At 35.9% G+C, this 13,147-nt stretch overlaps 1 long non-coding RNA gene and 1 pseudogene across 2 annotated transcripts in view; both read left to right on the forward strand.

The window, feature by feature from the left end:
- LOC116279024 (uncharacterized) overlaps positions 1 to 13,147 on the forward strand; it is a 102,122-nt gene that overhangs the window by 26,980 nt on the left and 61,995 nt on the right. The window lies entirely within an intron of this gene.
- On the forward strand, positions 65 to 863 carry LOC140691459 (large ribosomal subunit protein uL16-like; annotated as a pseudogene).

Consider the following 13,147-nt stretch of genomic DNA (forward strand, 5'->3'; position numbering starts at 1 on the left):
CCAACTTCTTTTTCAACAGAAATAATAGAATTCCAGACTTTATTTTCTGGATTAGTCCTTTAAGAAGCTTTGCATTCTGAAGCCTCTAGGTGTGCTTTTCAATCTTCAAAAGGACTATTTCTGATATAAAAAAAAGTATCATGAAATGACAGTAAATAAAACACTTTAGCTCTTTCCCTTCTGCGTGCCACTGAAGATCCTGGTGTCACCATGGGCCGCCACCCCGCCTGCTGTTACCAGTACTGTAAGAGCAAGCCACACCCAAAGCCATGCTTCTGCCGAGGTGTCCCTGATGCTAAGACCCACATCTTTGACCTGGGGCAGAAGAAGGCAAAAGTGGATGAGTTTCCACTCTGTGGCAAAATGGTGTCAGATGAATATGAGCAGCTTTCCTCTGAAGGCTCCAGACAGGTATGCGGTGTGCCTTTGGAAAGCCCCAGGGCATGGTGGCCAGGATCCACATTGGCCACGTCATCACATCCATTCGCACCAAGCTGCAGAACAAGGAGCATGTGATTGAAGCCGTGCACAGGGCCAAGTTCAAGTTCCCTGTTCACCAGAAGATCCACATCTCAAAGAAGTAGGGATTTACCAAGTTCAACACAAATGAATTTGAAAACATGGTGGCACAAAGGTGGCTCATCCCGGATGGCTGTGAGGTCAACTACATCCCAAATCGTGGCCCCCTGGACAAATGGTAGGCCCTGAACTCATGAGAGCCTTGGTGCTGTCCCCTCCTTCCACACAGCCACCAATAAATCCTACTTTCCTGTCAAAACAACAACAACAACAAAAACACTTTAGGATGAATTGAGTAAAGTACTGAAAAAGAGACCTCAATATACATAGGTATTTATCGCAGGCAGCATTTCAGATTGGTGAGGGAGAAGCTGGAAGATCTGATGATTTTTTAAAAATGTATTTATTTATTATTGGTTTACATAAGTATTTTTTATTTTGGTGGGAATAGGTAACTAGGTTTCTTCATTTTTAGAGGCGGTACTGGGAGTTGCACTCTACTACTTGAGCTGTACCCTCCCCCATGATTTGGTGTCTTACGGTGCAACAAATTTCTAATCATTTGACAAAACAGCAACAACACCTGTTCATTGCTTCAGTCTTTACATAAAAAATAATTTACAAATTAAACAAAAGATAATATAAAAGGATTTTGTGAGGTTAGCCTTCTTACTAAATAGACTGAATTGAGTGAGTACAGCCATGAAAGTTTCATTTTTTTCTTGATCACTATCTTTTTGTGTGAGTTCTGTTTGTCATGGGTTTTGTCCAGCAAAAGTCCCACCGTGGAAGAATGAATTTTCTCAAGACTTTATCAGGTCAAGAGAGTGAGAGGGAGCCAGAGACCGACTCCCAAGCTGCTCCAAAGCTCTTATATTTATTGCAAATATTCAAAAAAAATCAAAGTAAAATACATCATAGGAATGAGTAAGGGGTATGTGGTATGTGCAGGGATGCGGGTCAGCAGTTTCAGATCATGAAAAACAAAAACTATAATCTTAATTTATACTTAGAAGGTTAATAATATTGCTAATACAAATGGTTATTTTAAGCCTCAAACAAATATGAGCAAGGTTACAGTTTTCTGAATAATTGATAATGAAACCCCAGGCCACCACAGAGTCTCCATACTATGATCAGAAATCATCTAAGCACGTGAAGCAGCCCAGCTGCCCCCCAGCTGAGGGTTAAGTCAGTTTTCTGTGAGCAGGAGTGACCTACACTATCAACCTGCACCTGGTAAGCCAAGCACGTCCTGCCGGTTCAGGCGAGGGATGAGCTATGGTTTTCCATAAGTAGAAGCAGCCCTGAGTCTATGACCTTGAACTAAGCAAAGTGAGCAAAGCATGTCTCTGCTTTTCACAGTGAGGAGACAGTTCGTAGCAGGTCCCTGCTAGCACAGCAGCTTCAGGGCAGCTGAGCGAAGTCCCGCAGTTACGGCGGTGAGTGGTACAGAGAGTTCAGTCTTTCATGCTTTTGGACATTTTGCTTTGAAGGAGCAGTATAATGACAAATATAGAAAGCAGGGGTTTTGATTATACATTTCTTATGTGTTTACATAAAGGTGAGAATGTGATTTGGTTAGACAATCATTACAATATGAAAGTTTGTTAACCCAAGTTTGTGCTCCCACAGTTTTGTATTTTCTGTAATTGCTCCTTAACACCATCTTGGGGCAGGCTCACAGCTTTCCTGATGTGTTTTAGTTACAAAAGCTGTAGTTCTGCTCTCGACCCTTATTGGGCGTGACCTGTGACAGGAGGGACCTTTCCTACTCTGTGCTCTTTCACTCTCCTCTCCCCATTGCTGGGAGTTGTACGTTTATGCAGCCTTTTTTGGATTATCTGTTGAAATAAGGTGCAGATGCCCTGTGACTCAGGAGCTGTACCTCCAGGAACTGAGCGCTAAAGGTGTGCTCATACAACCTTATCTGAAAGGTGAGTACTTTAGAGATGAAAATTCTTTGTTCTGATAGAAATTCAGAACAGCTGCAGCCTGTGACTTAGTGTTTACTAACAAGAGAGCTGTTAAACCTACCCCAGCTCTTCTGGCACAGTGGAGGTATGTTATAGCTTACCTACTGGATGTTTAACTTGTTCCCAGTGCTTTTCAGTATAAAAAATGCTGCAGTGAGTATCTTGGTGTACATGCTACCCACTCATGAGTGCTGAAAGTGTCTTACCTGCTGTAGCTAGGAAAGTCTTCTGCTTTACATTTTCCCTCCTCGTACTTCAAGGAGCACAGGAGAGCTCAGTTTAAAGTCACAGCTGATTGCCTGCAGGGGTGTGTGACTGATGGCAAGCCCTTGGCCCTTCCTGATCAGGAGTTTCTGCAGATCTGGCCTCTCAGACTGACCTGGGACAATGGTAACAAATGCGCTCTTCACTGTTGCCCATGATCAACTTCTCCACCTTCCTCTAGGGGTGTGTGTCAGTCAGGGTGCCATTAGTATTTGTTTTGTACAAGACAACCCATTGGTGAGAGAGCCCCGTGCTTTTCTGGTCCCCTACTCCACTGTGATGCCATTGTGCTAACATTGTGTATAGTTACTGACTCACAAAGCATCTTCAACTGTCATTAAGAGGGTAATACTGCAGCCAGTTTAAAACTATTATAAAAATATTGGCAGAAATTGTATAAGGTTATTTCTGATTTTCTTGGCTTCTCTTTATCTTCTCATTCCTTTAGCAAGGAGCAATGGTCGTTTAAGTTGCTTAACTTGAGTATCTGCCCTAGCACATGTCTTTTTTTTATTATCCCAATGAAAGTCAGGGTCAACAGTAATAGTTTCTTCACAGGTACAGAAATAACTTGATATGATATAAAAGCAAGAGTTTATTCTGATTTATTAGCTTTGTTTTTTATTTTTTTGATGGTTTTACTTTTTTTTTTGTCAAACTCAGGAAAAAACTACCAAAATATTACAAAGATTTCCCATGTAGTCTCCATCGAGGTTCCCCAAATGTTAACAGCTTACACAGTGACAGTATAGTTATCAAAATCAGGAAACTAACACTGATATAGTACTGTTACCTAGTCTCCAGGCTGTATTCAGTTTTCACCGGTTGTCTCAGTAATGTACTCCCTCTGTCCGGGATCTGAAGCAGTTGCGTTTTATTTGTCATGTCCCCTCTTAGTTTTCTTTAATATGAAACAATTCCAAAATCTTTCTTTGTCTCTCATGACTCTTATAATTTGAAGAGTACTGGTCAGTAATTTTGTAGAATGCCCCACAATTTGGATTTGTGTGGTTTCCCCATGATTCAATGAATGTTAAACATTTTTGGTTAAGAGAACTATGCAAGTGACGTTATTAAGCTTACTAGGAGGCACGTGCTACTGATTTGTACAATTACCAGTGATGCTAATTTGTTCACTTGGTTTAGGTGATACAATCGGGCTTGTCTGCTGTAGTTGTGCTTTTCCTTTGTAATTAAAAAGTGTTCTGTAGGAAAACACTTTGTGACCAGGTAATTATCTTATTTTTCATCATACTCTCTAATTTTTATTTTCATTGATGATTCTTACCTGAAATGATATTACTGTGGTGTTTGCCAAATGGTGACTTTCTGTTTCCATCATTCCTTCTGCATTTATTCGTTGGATCTCCTATAAAGAAAAGCTTTCACCACTAAGCGCATAAAAACCAGCAACACAGTGCCTTCACAGCCACTCCTCTCTCCTTCTTTGGAGACAGCCCATATTCTATCTATGGAGTGTGTACCTACTTTTAATCTGAGCACCCAACCCCCACACCTCATGTCCTTTCTCTTGCCTTTCAGTGTATCTCTCTGAATAAATCTACATTCAATCAAAAAAAAAAAAGAAAAACTCCTTTCTTAGGTATGTGTTCAATTTTTAAATCTAAATCAGAATAACCTTGAGGATTTTTATTTTACTTTTATCAAATGTACTTACAGATTCTTATTCTATGGATTCAATCCATTACCATCATTATTTTTGTGCTATAATTATTATAGTTTGGCCCTAGGGAACCCCTTCAAGAAGGCTTCTGGCCCATCACTTTTTGAGGATTGACTGGCTTTCTAGTACAAGAGGATGTCCCAGGCTCATCTTGTGCATTCTCTGCTCTAGCCCTGGAATTAGCCATTTCACCAAGGAAGATTAGCTGTCTTTATTGAAGATTGGAATTCTTCCATGCTCTTTCCCTTATACTTGTATCTCACCATCTTTTAAAAATCTTTCCAATATAAAGCCACTTTGGAATATGTGGGCATGTAACTGCTGTACAGAAGTTAGTTTATATCCAGTAATTCCCTTTGTAATATATTCTGTTTAGTTCCCAGCAGATTCATCTTGCACTAAATAAAGTGGGAGGATTTCTGCACAGGTTCCACTGTGCCAAATATGTTATTTCATGGAACCATGGTTGAAGATTTTCTTTGGTTTCATTGAGTATTTGATAATAACTATTTTGAAAACTTTTCCAAGAGCTTTCTTCCAGTGCTTATAGTATAGAAATATTTATATTCTCCATATTTTTAGTATAGCAGTCTCATTTTTTTTCTTAAGAAAAATCTTGACTTTGCTTTAAGTACTTTCTTGGTTCACTTCCAAGATGATGGGTTGGCCATCTATCCAGAGTACAATTTTGATTAGGCTTTACAATATCTACAAAAGATTTCAGCCTTTTCTCCTTATTTATCATCTAAAACACAACTTTGCTCTTAATATACAGTATAAATTAGATCCCTGTCACAAACTGTAACTTCTAATTTGCAGTCTCTAGAATGGTGGAAAAGACAAATTATGAAGCATTATTTACAAGTCATTAGTTCCTAGACACTTGAAATGAAAACTAAGGGAGGCATTAGAACCCCATGTTCTTAGACTGAGTTGTTTTGGCACCACAGATTTCATTCATATTCTTCATTAATTTATCTGTAAATTATCCTTACTAGTGGTTCTCAAAGTGTGGTCCTCTACCACTAGTAGTGCCAGCCTCCTGTGGGAACTAGTTAGAAGCGTAGCCTTCTCGGGTAACACCCAGAGGAGGTAGTGAGGGTTAACAAGCCCTCAGGTGATCCTGATGCAGGAGAAACATTGCTGTGTCCATTTCCTGTAAATTGTTTCCAATTACTGCTGGAGGTACAGAGTGCCAGTTTATCCGTTTGCTGTTTTACATTATCTGTTTTACCTAGCTTGTAGGGGTAGTGAGTTATTTTGAAGATTAACTCTCTGTTCTCTCCTCCCCTTGAATCTGGTAGCCTCAAATTTACTTTCTGTCTCTATGAATTTGTTCATTTTAGATATTTCATACAAGTGAAGACTCATACAATATTTGTCCCTTTTGTCTTGCTTATTTCACTTAACATCATGTTTTCCAGGTCCATCCATGTTGTAGAATGTGTGTCAGAACTTCATTACTTTTCATAGTTGAATAATAGTCCATTGTATGTATATATCATATTTTGTTTATCCATTCATTTGTTAATGAATTTGTTAAGTTTTCACTTTTTGGCTGTTGTGAATAAGGCTTGCAGTGAATGTTGGTGTATAAATATGTTTTAGAGACATTTTCAAATCTTGTGTATATATCTAGGAATGGAATTTGAGGGTCATATGGTAATTCTGTTTTTATCTTTTTTAGAAAATACCAAAATATTTTCCACAGTGTATGTATTGTTTTTATTACCACCAATAAGCTACAGTTTCTTCATATCCTTGCCAGTGTTTATATTTTGTTTTAAAAAAAGTATTAAAATTTTAAAATAATTATGGCTATCCCAGTAGGCGCAAAGTGGTGTCTCAGTGTGATTTTCATTTGCATTTCTCTAATGGCTGATGATGTTAAGCATTTTTTCATATGCTTTCTGGTCATTTATATATCTCCTTTGAAGAAATGTCTATTCAGAGCATTGCCCATTTTAAAATTAACTTGTTTGTCTTTTTATTGTTGTGTTATAAAATTCTTTATATATTTTAGATATTAAACCCTTATCAGATATATGGCTTACAAATATTTTTACCCATTAGGTTGGCTATCTTTTTACTTTATTGATAATATATTGATGTACAAAAGTTTTATTTATTTATTTTAAAGTTTTACATTTGATGAAGTCCAATTTATCTATTTTTTTTGTTGCTTGTACTTTGGTGTCTAAGAGCCTACTGCCATGTTCATGGCAATCCATGATCATGAAGATTTACCCCTGTGTTTTTGCATAACAGTTTTGTGATTTTAGCTTTTATATGTAGATTGTTGATCCATGTTGAGTTAACTTTTGTATATGGTGTGAGGCAGGGTCAACTTCATTCTTTTATGTGTGGAAATCCAGTTGCTCCAGCACAATTGGTTGAGGAGACCTTTCTTTCTCCATTGAATGAACTTGGCACCCTAATCAATATCACTTGAAAATAGATTTATGGCTTAATGTCTGGACTTTCAGTTCTGTTTCATTGGTGTATATGTCTATTCTTATGTACTATGTTGTTTTGAATATACATTCCTCATGCTGTTTTATATACTTTTAAAAAACTTCTTTACGCACTTTAAGTGCTATTTTAACTTTGTGTTCTTGATAAGACTAAAATTATGAATAACTTTAAACACTTAAAATATTACACTTAGTAAATTATAAAGAAGTAACTTTAGTATTATGTGGTATGTACACTCCTGGGTTTCTGAGGGAAGCATGAAAATGCACAAGACTTTTTTCTGTTCTCTAACAACTTGCAACTCCATTCATTTACTTTAAAAGTACTACACTTTTGCTTTGCCATTCTATTTATTCATGTGAGTCCACCCTTATGATGTTGTTTAGTATATGAGATGCTTATCACTGTTGCAGCAAAGTTGTAAAATTTAGATATTATAGTTTTTTTTTGCTGTTGTATAGTTTGTATCTTTACTTTAAGCACCTAGTTTTATTACTCTTGTTATGTTTGTATAATTCATTTCTGTTATATTCTGCAACTAGTTTCCTAGAGTATGGGTCTTTCATGTTTTAGTTTTTTATGAAAGACACTTTAAGCCATTATACTACTGAAGTTTGCCTCCTTCTGTATGGTTTTACCCATCCATCTGCAAATACGGAATCTTCTTGGGCAAATTTATATTCTGATGCTGAGACTTTTTCACTGTGTGTTGTGCAGATAGTGAGATGGGCTATTGTAATGTGAACTTCCAGGGTAAATTTTTAGTAGTTGATAGCGCTGTTCTAAAGCATGCGCTCCTCTTGCAAGAACTTAATTATGTTTATCTTTAGTTACTCTTGTCTAGAAAGCACTGTGTGATAGAAATATAATTTGAGACACATATGTTATTTAAGCATTTCTAGTAGCCTCATTTAAAAGAGTTAAAAAGGGCTAGATATAATTTTAATGTATTTTATTTAATCTGACATATCCAGGATATTATCACTCTAACATTTAAACAATATAACAGGATTGAGATACTTAACATTTTTTTTAAACTTTTTCAAGTTTTTGGAACTATGTGTTCACTTTATATTTATTAAATAATTTTTATATATATATATTTTAAATTGAGGTATAGTCAGTGTACAATGTTATGTCAATCTCTGGTGTATGGCACAATTCTTCAGTCATGCATGAATATACATATATATATATATATATATATATATATATATATATATATATATATATATATATATATTCTTATTCTTTTTTACCATGAGCTACTATAAGTTATTGAGTATATTTCCCTGTGCTATACAGTATAAATTTCTTTATGTATTTTACTGTTTTAAACCAGTTCCTTGAAACCTAGTAGATCTTTTACATCTTGATTGGATCACCAAATTTTCATCAAAAATGCTTGATCTTAGTTGGAGCTTCAAACAATTTATGGTTGAAAATGTAGATTCACATTACTAAGTTGTTCCAAAGAAACTTATACTTTTCAATATCTGAATTAAGTGCCAAAAATTTTTCTTTTGAGTATTGTTATTTATTATGATAAAACTTGTTCATGCTTTTTTAGAATTTGAAGCAAAAATTTAACAGTTTCAAATCTGTGCCACTTAAATTAAGCAAACTAACTTATTCTTGTGTCAACAGTGTTATTAACATCATTTCCTAAGAATATTGCATAAGTTGAACAACAACTTAAACTCGATCAAAACAACAAAATGTTCAACTATTTCTGATTATTTTTGCAGCCAATTTTTACAACACTCTGCATTGTAAATAAAATATTCCGCATATTGATTCATGTTAGGGAAAAGTGTAAAATCTTTATTATCAAATCATATTATTGTAGGTTCATCACCAGTTGTGGGTTCTGGCCAGCAGAAGTTCCACCGAAACGGAATAAATTACTCAAGACTCTGGAAAAGTCAAGAGAGCGAAAGGGAGTTGGGAGCCTTGAGCCTCTCTAATCTCCCACATTTATTGAGTACAGTCAAAGGAGGAATGCAGGAATTTAGGGAAGGACAGGGTGGGATCACAATGAGTACAAAGGCTTTGTTTACTGTTGGTGTTGGGCTCAAGGTCAGAAGACCCTTTTTGGTGAATCATGTTCGTGGGTGTTGAGCCTTTCAGCTTATCAGGGCAGAACATCTGAGAATCAGCTGCTTAACAACTTGGACTCAGTTGACTGTGCCTGTCTTAGGTTGCCCCCCTCAAGGGATCTTTCCCTTCTTTGGCTACCCAGCCTTCTCACCTCTGAGTCTGCAGCTTTTTATCATTCCTGCCCAAGGCTGTTTTGGGGATAGAAGACTAACAGCAGGCACGCCCAGTGTTTATAGCCAGGGACTTGAGTCATTGCCAAAGCCTCAAGGCAGTTACTAAGCACATCTTCTTTAAGGAGATAAGCGGCTGGGATCTGTCACAATTTGTTAACCCAATCATGGGCTCCCACAATTATGAAAGCTTTCAATCTCAACATAAATGTCTGTACCTGTGTAACTAGGTCATAGGTACAATTTCTCTTTCTTTGGTACTTCAGGCCATGCTTGTCTACCTGTACTGAGATACCAGTGAGAAAACATGAGCACTGCCATTTTTTTTTTACATTTTTTATTGATTCATAATCATTTTACAGTGTTGTGTCAAATTCCAGTGTTCAACACAATTTTTCAGTCATTCATGGACATATACACACTCATTGTCACATTTTTTTCTCTGTGATTTATCATAACATTTTGTGTATATTTCCCTGTGCTATACAGTGTAATCTTGTTTATCCTACAATTTTGAAATCCCAGTCTATCCCTTCCCACCCTCATCCCTCCCCCCCCCGTAACCACAAGTCTATATTCTCTGTCCATGAGTCTAGTTCTGTCCTGTATTTATGTTTTGTTTTTGTTTGTTTGTTTGTTTTTGTTTTTAGATTCCACATATGAGCGATCTCATATGGTATTTTTCTTTCTCTTTCTGGCTTACTTCACTTAGAATGACATTCTCTAGGAGCATCCATGTTGCTGCAAATGGCATTATGTTGTCAGTTTTTATGGCTGAGTAGTATTCCATTGTATAAATATACCTCATCTTCTTTATCCAGTCACCTGTTGATGGACATTTAGGTTGTTTCCATATTTTGGCTATTGTAAATAGTGCTGCTATGAACACTGGGGTGCAGGTGTCATCCTGAAGTAGATTTCCTTCTGGGTACAAGCCCAGGAGTGGGATTCCTGGGTCATATGGTAGAGCACTGCCATTTTTGTCTTTGATTATTGAATATTAAAAAAAATACTTTCTTGATCAGCGTTAATAATACAGTAAGTCTTTGTGAAATTCTTCCTCTACTCAACCATTGAGCAAGGAACACAAGATTCTTAAATGTATTGTTTTCTATTTTTTCAGTAGTTTTGTAAGATGGCTAGGATTCTTATTATTTTCAGGTACATACTTATCAGTTTTAACAACTTAATACACCCTACTTTTCATAGCTTTAGAATGCTGAGCACAAACATTTTTCATTCTTTTTTTTTGAGGGGGAGATAATTAGGTTTGTTTGTATGTTTGTTTGTTTTGATGATGGCACTGGGGATTGAACCCAGGACCTTGTGCATGCCAGGAACACACTCTATTGCTGAGCTATACTCACCCCCTCACAAATCTACTCTATGTATATCATACAGTGGAGCAGAGCAATAAGAGGAATATCAATTTCTTCTTTTAAAAGTCCAATAAGTGTAGGTTTTTAACCTAACATGGCTGGAGCTGTCTATTGAGATGGAGACTAATATTTTAATATATAGCTGAAATTCTTTGGCCGTTTAAAAGGTGAAAAATAATCCATACTCCAATTTTGATTTTCTTAAGGTGCATATTTGACATTTCTTCTTAAATTTGGAAGTTCTTTCAAACAAAATGTATCTAAAGTTGTACTTTGGTAGTGTCTCTTGTATCACATGACTTACCTAAAGCTAAAAGAAAAGTAATTTCTCATATTTTGAATCTACTGATTTTTGATACTGTTAGACAGGTCTTCCATATGATGGACAGTTGTTTGGTGGCTTAATTGAAAACCTTCTACTTTTTCTATAATATATATTTTAGTATTCCTCATAATTTTCTAATAAAATATGTATAATTGAAATAATTTATTTACCATCTCTCTACTTAAATATGGTTTCTTCCCTATTTCCTTCCTTCCTTCCATCCTTCCTTTCTTTCTTTCATCTCTCTCTCCCTCCCTTTCTTTTTGCAAGAATACATGCCATTCTATATCTCACGAGAGTAATGAGCTAAGGTCATTTAAAAATCTTTTAAAAATGTTTGTTGGACATTTAATTCTGATCTCAGGTGAATAACTTTGTTGCTTCTCTTTTGACTTAGGAAACTTCTTATGAAAATGTACTATGTATTTCCTGAAAATGTCTCTTAATATTGTCTACATGTTGCTTAAAATATTTTTATGTAAGTAATAGTTTTTAAATTTTCTCTACCAAAGCTAATTGTGATTATTCTTCATGTTAAAGTTGGTGCATTGTTTTCTTCTATTCTCACTTCACTGTGCCTGTGGCAGCACTATCTTCACTGCATCTCCACTTGATTCTGCTTGGGTAGAATGCCTGTGTTTTAATTTAGAAATTTTTTTATACCCTATCCCCTTTTGCCCAGACCAAAAAGTTAAAGAAAACAACTTAATTCAAAATATGTTAAAATTAAAAATTTCAATAATAATTAAAATTTAAAAAGTATCTCTGGTTATCAGTTATGATTTACATAGGGATCACTGTAACTTGTGTACTTTGCCAAAAATTCAATAAATGATTTACTCTATTACATCGATGTGTAGAGAAAATTCATTTTAGTTGATTAGTTAGTTGATGCTGACTAGATAAAAACAGTAAATGTTTCTTTTGTAGATAGATATTTTACATTGCCTCAGCTTTTAAATTTAGATAAACTGAATTATAATTAAATAAAAATTCAATTCCTCAGTAATGGTAGTCCCATTTCAAGTGTTCACTAGTCACATGCAGCCAATAGTTACTGTATTGGAAATTAAACTTTGAGAGTTGGTTATATACTTGGTTAAAGTATTTTGATGAAGACCAAAGATTATAGCCTTTTTAGCATTTTTTCTTTTTTCTGTGATAATGCTAATGTGACAGGAGTAGTACAAAGAGGGCTTATGTATGACTCAAGAAACCTGGAATGAGCTGCTTAAAGCTGCAGGGACACCTTGTTTTAGTTTTGCACTTTTCTTTATTGTGCTTTGCAGATATTGCATTTTTTTAAACAAACAAAGTTGCTTGTGGCAACTATGTTAAGTCTGTTGGTGCCATTTTTCCAACAGCATTTGCTCACCACGTCTTTGTGTTACATTTTAGTAATTCTTGCAATATTTCAAAATTTTCATTATTATTATACTTGTTGTGGTAAGCTGTGATCAGTAATCCTTGATGTTACTATTGCAATTGTTTCAGGGTGCCAAAAACCACACTCACTTAAGATGGAAACAATTGGTAAATGCTGTGTGTTCTCACTGCTCCACCAACTGGTCATTCCCCCATCTCTCTCCCTCTCTTCAGGCCTGCCTATTCCTTAATACAGAACAATATTGTAATCAGGGTAATTAATAACCCTACAGTGGTCCCAGTGTTCAAGTGAAAGTAAGAGTCGCATGTCTCTCACTTTAAATCAAAAGCTAGAAACAATTAGGTGCAGTGAGGAAGACATGCTAAAGCTGAGATAGGCTGAAAACTAGGCCTATTGTGCAAATGAGCCAAATTGTGAGGAAAGGAAAGTTCCTGAAGGAAATTAACAGTGATACTCCAGGGAATACACAAATGATAAGAAAATGAATCAGTCTAATTGCTGATACAGAGAAAGCATTATTGTTCTAGATAAAAGATCTAATCAGCCACAGTTTTCCCTTAATCCAAAACTTAATCTAGAGCAAGGCCCTAATTCTCTTTAATTCCTTGAAGGCTCAGAGAGGTAAGAAAGCTGCAAAAGAGAAGTCTGAAGCTAGCAGAGTTTGGCTGATGAGGTTTAAGGAAAGACACAATTTCCATAACACAAAAGTACAAGGGGAAACAATAAAGGCTGATGGAGAAAGTGCAACAAGTCCGCCTCAAGATCTCAATAAGAGAATTCATTTTGGTGTCTACACTAAACGACAGATTTTCAGTGTTGATGAAACAGCCTTATATTGGAAGATGCCACCTAGGACTTTCATTCGGGC

Source organism: Vicugna pacos, chromosome 35 (assembly GCF_048564905.1).
Source record: "Vicugna pacos chromosome 35, VicPac4, whole genome shotgun sequence".
In the NCBI taxonomy this organism is placed as follows: domain Eukaryota; kingdom Metazoa; phylum Chordata; class Mammalia; order Artiodactyla; family Camelidae; genus Vicugna; species Vicugna pacos.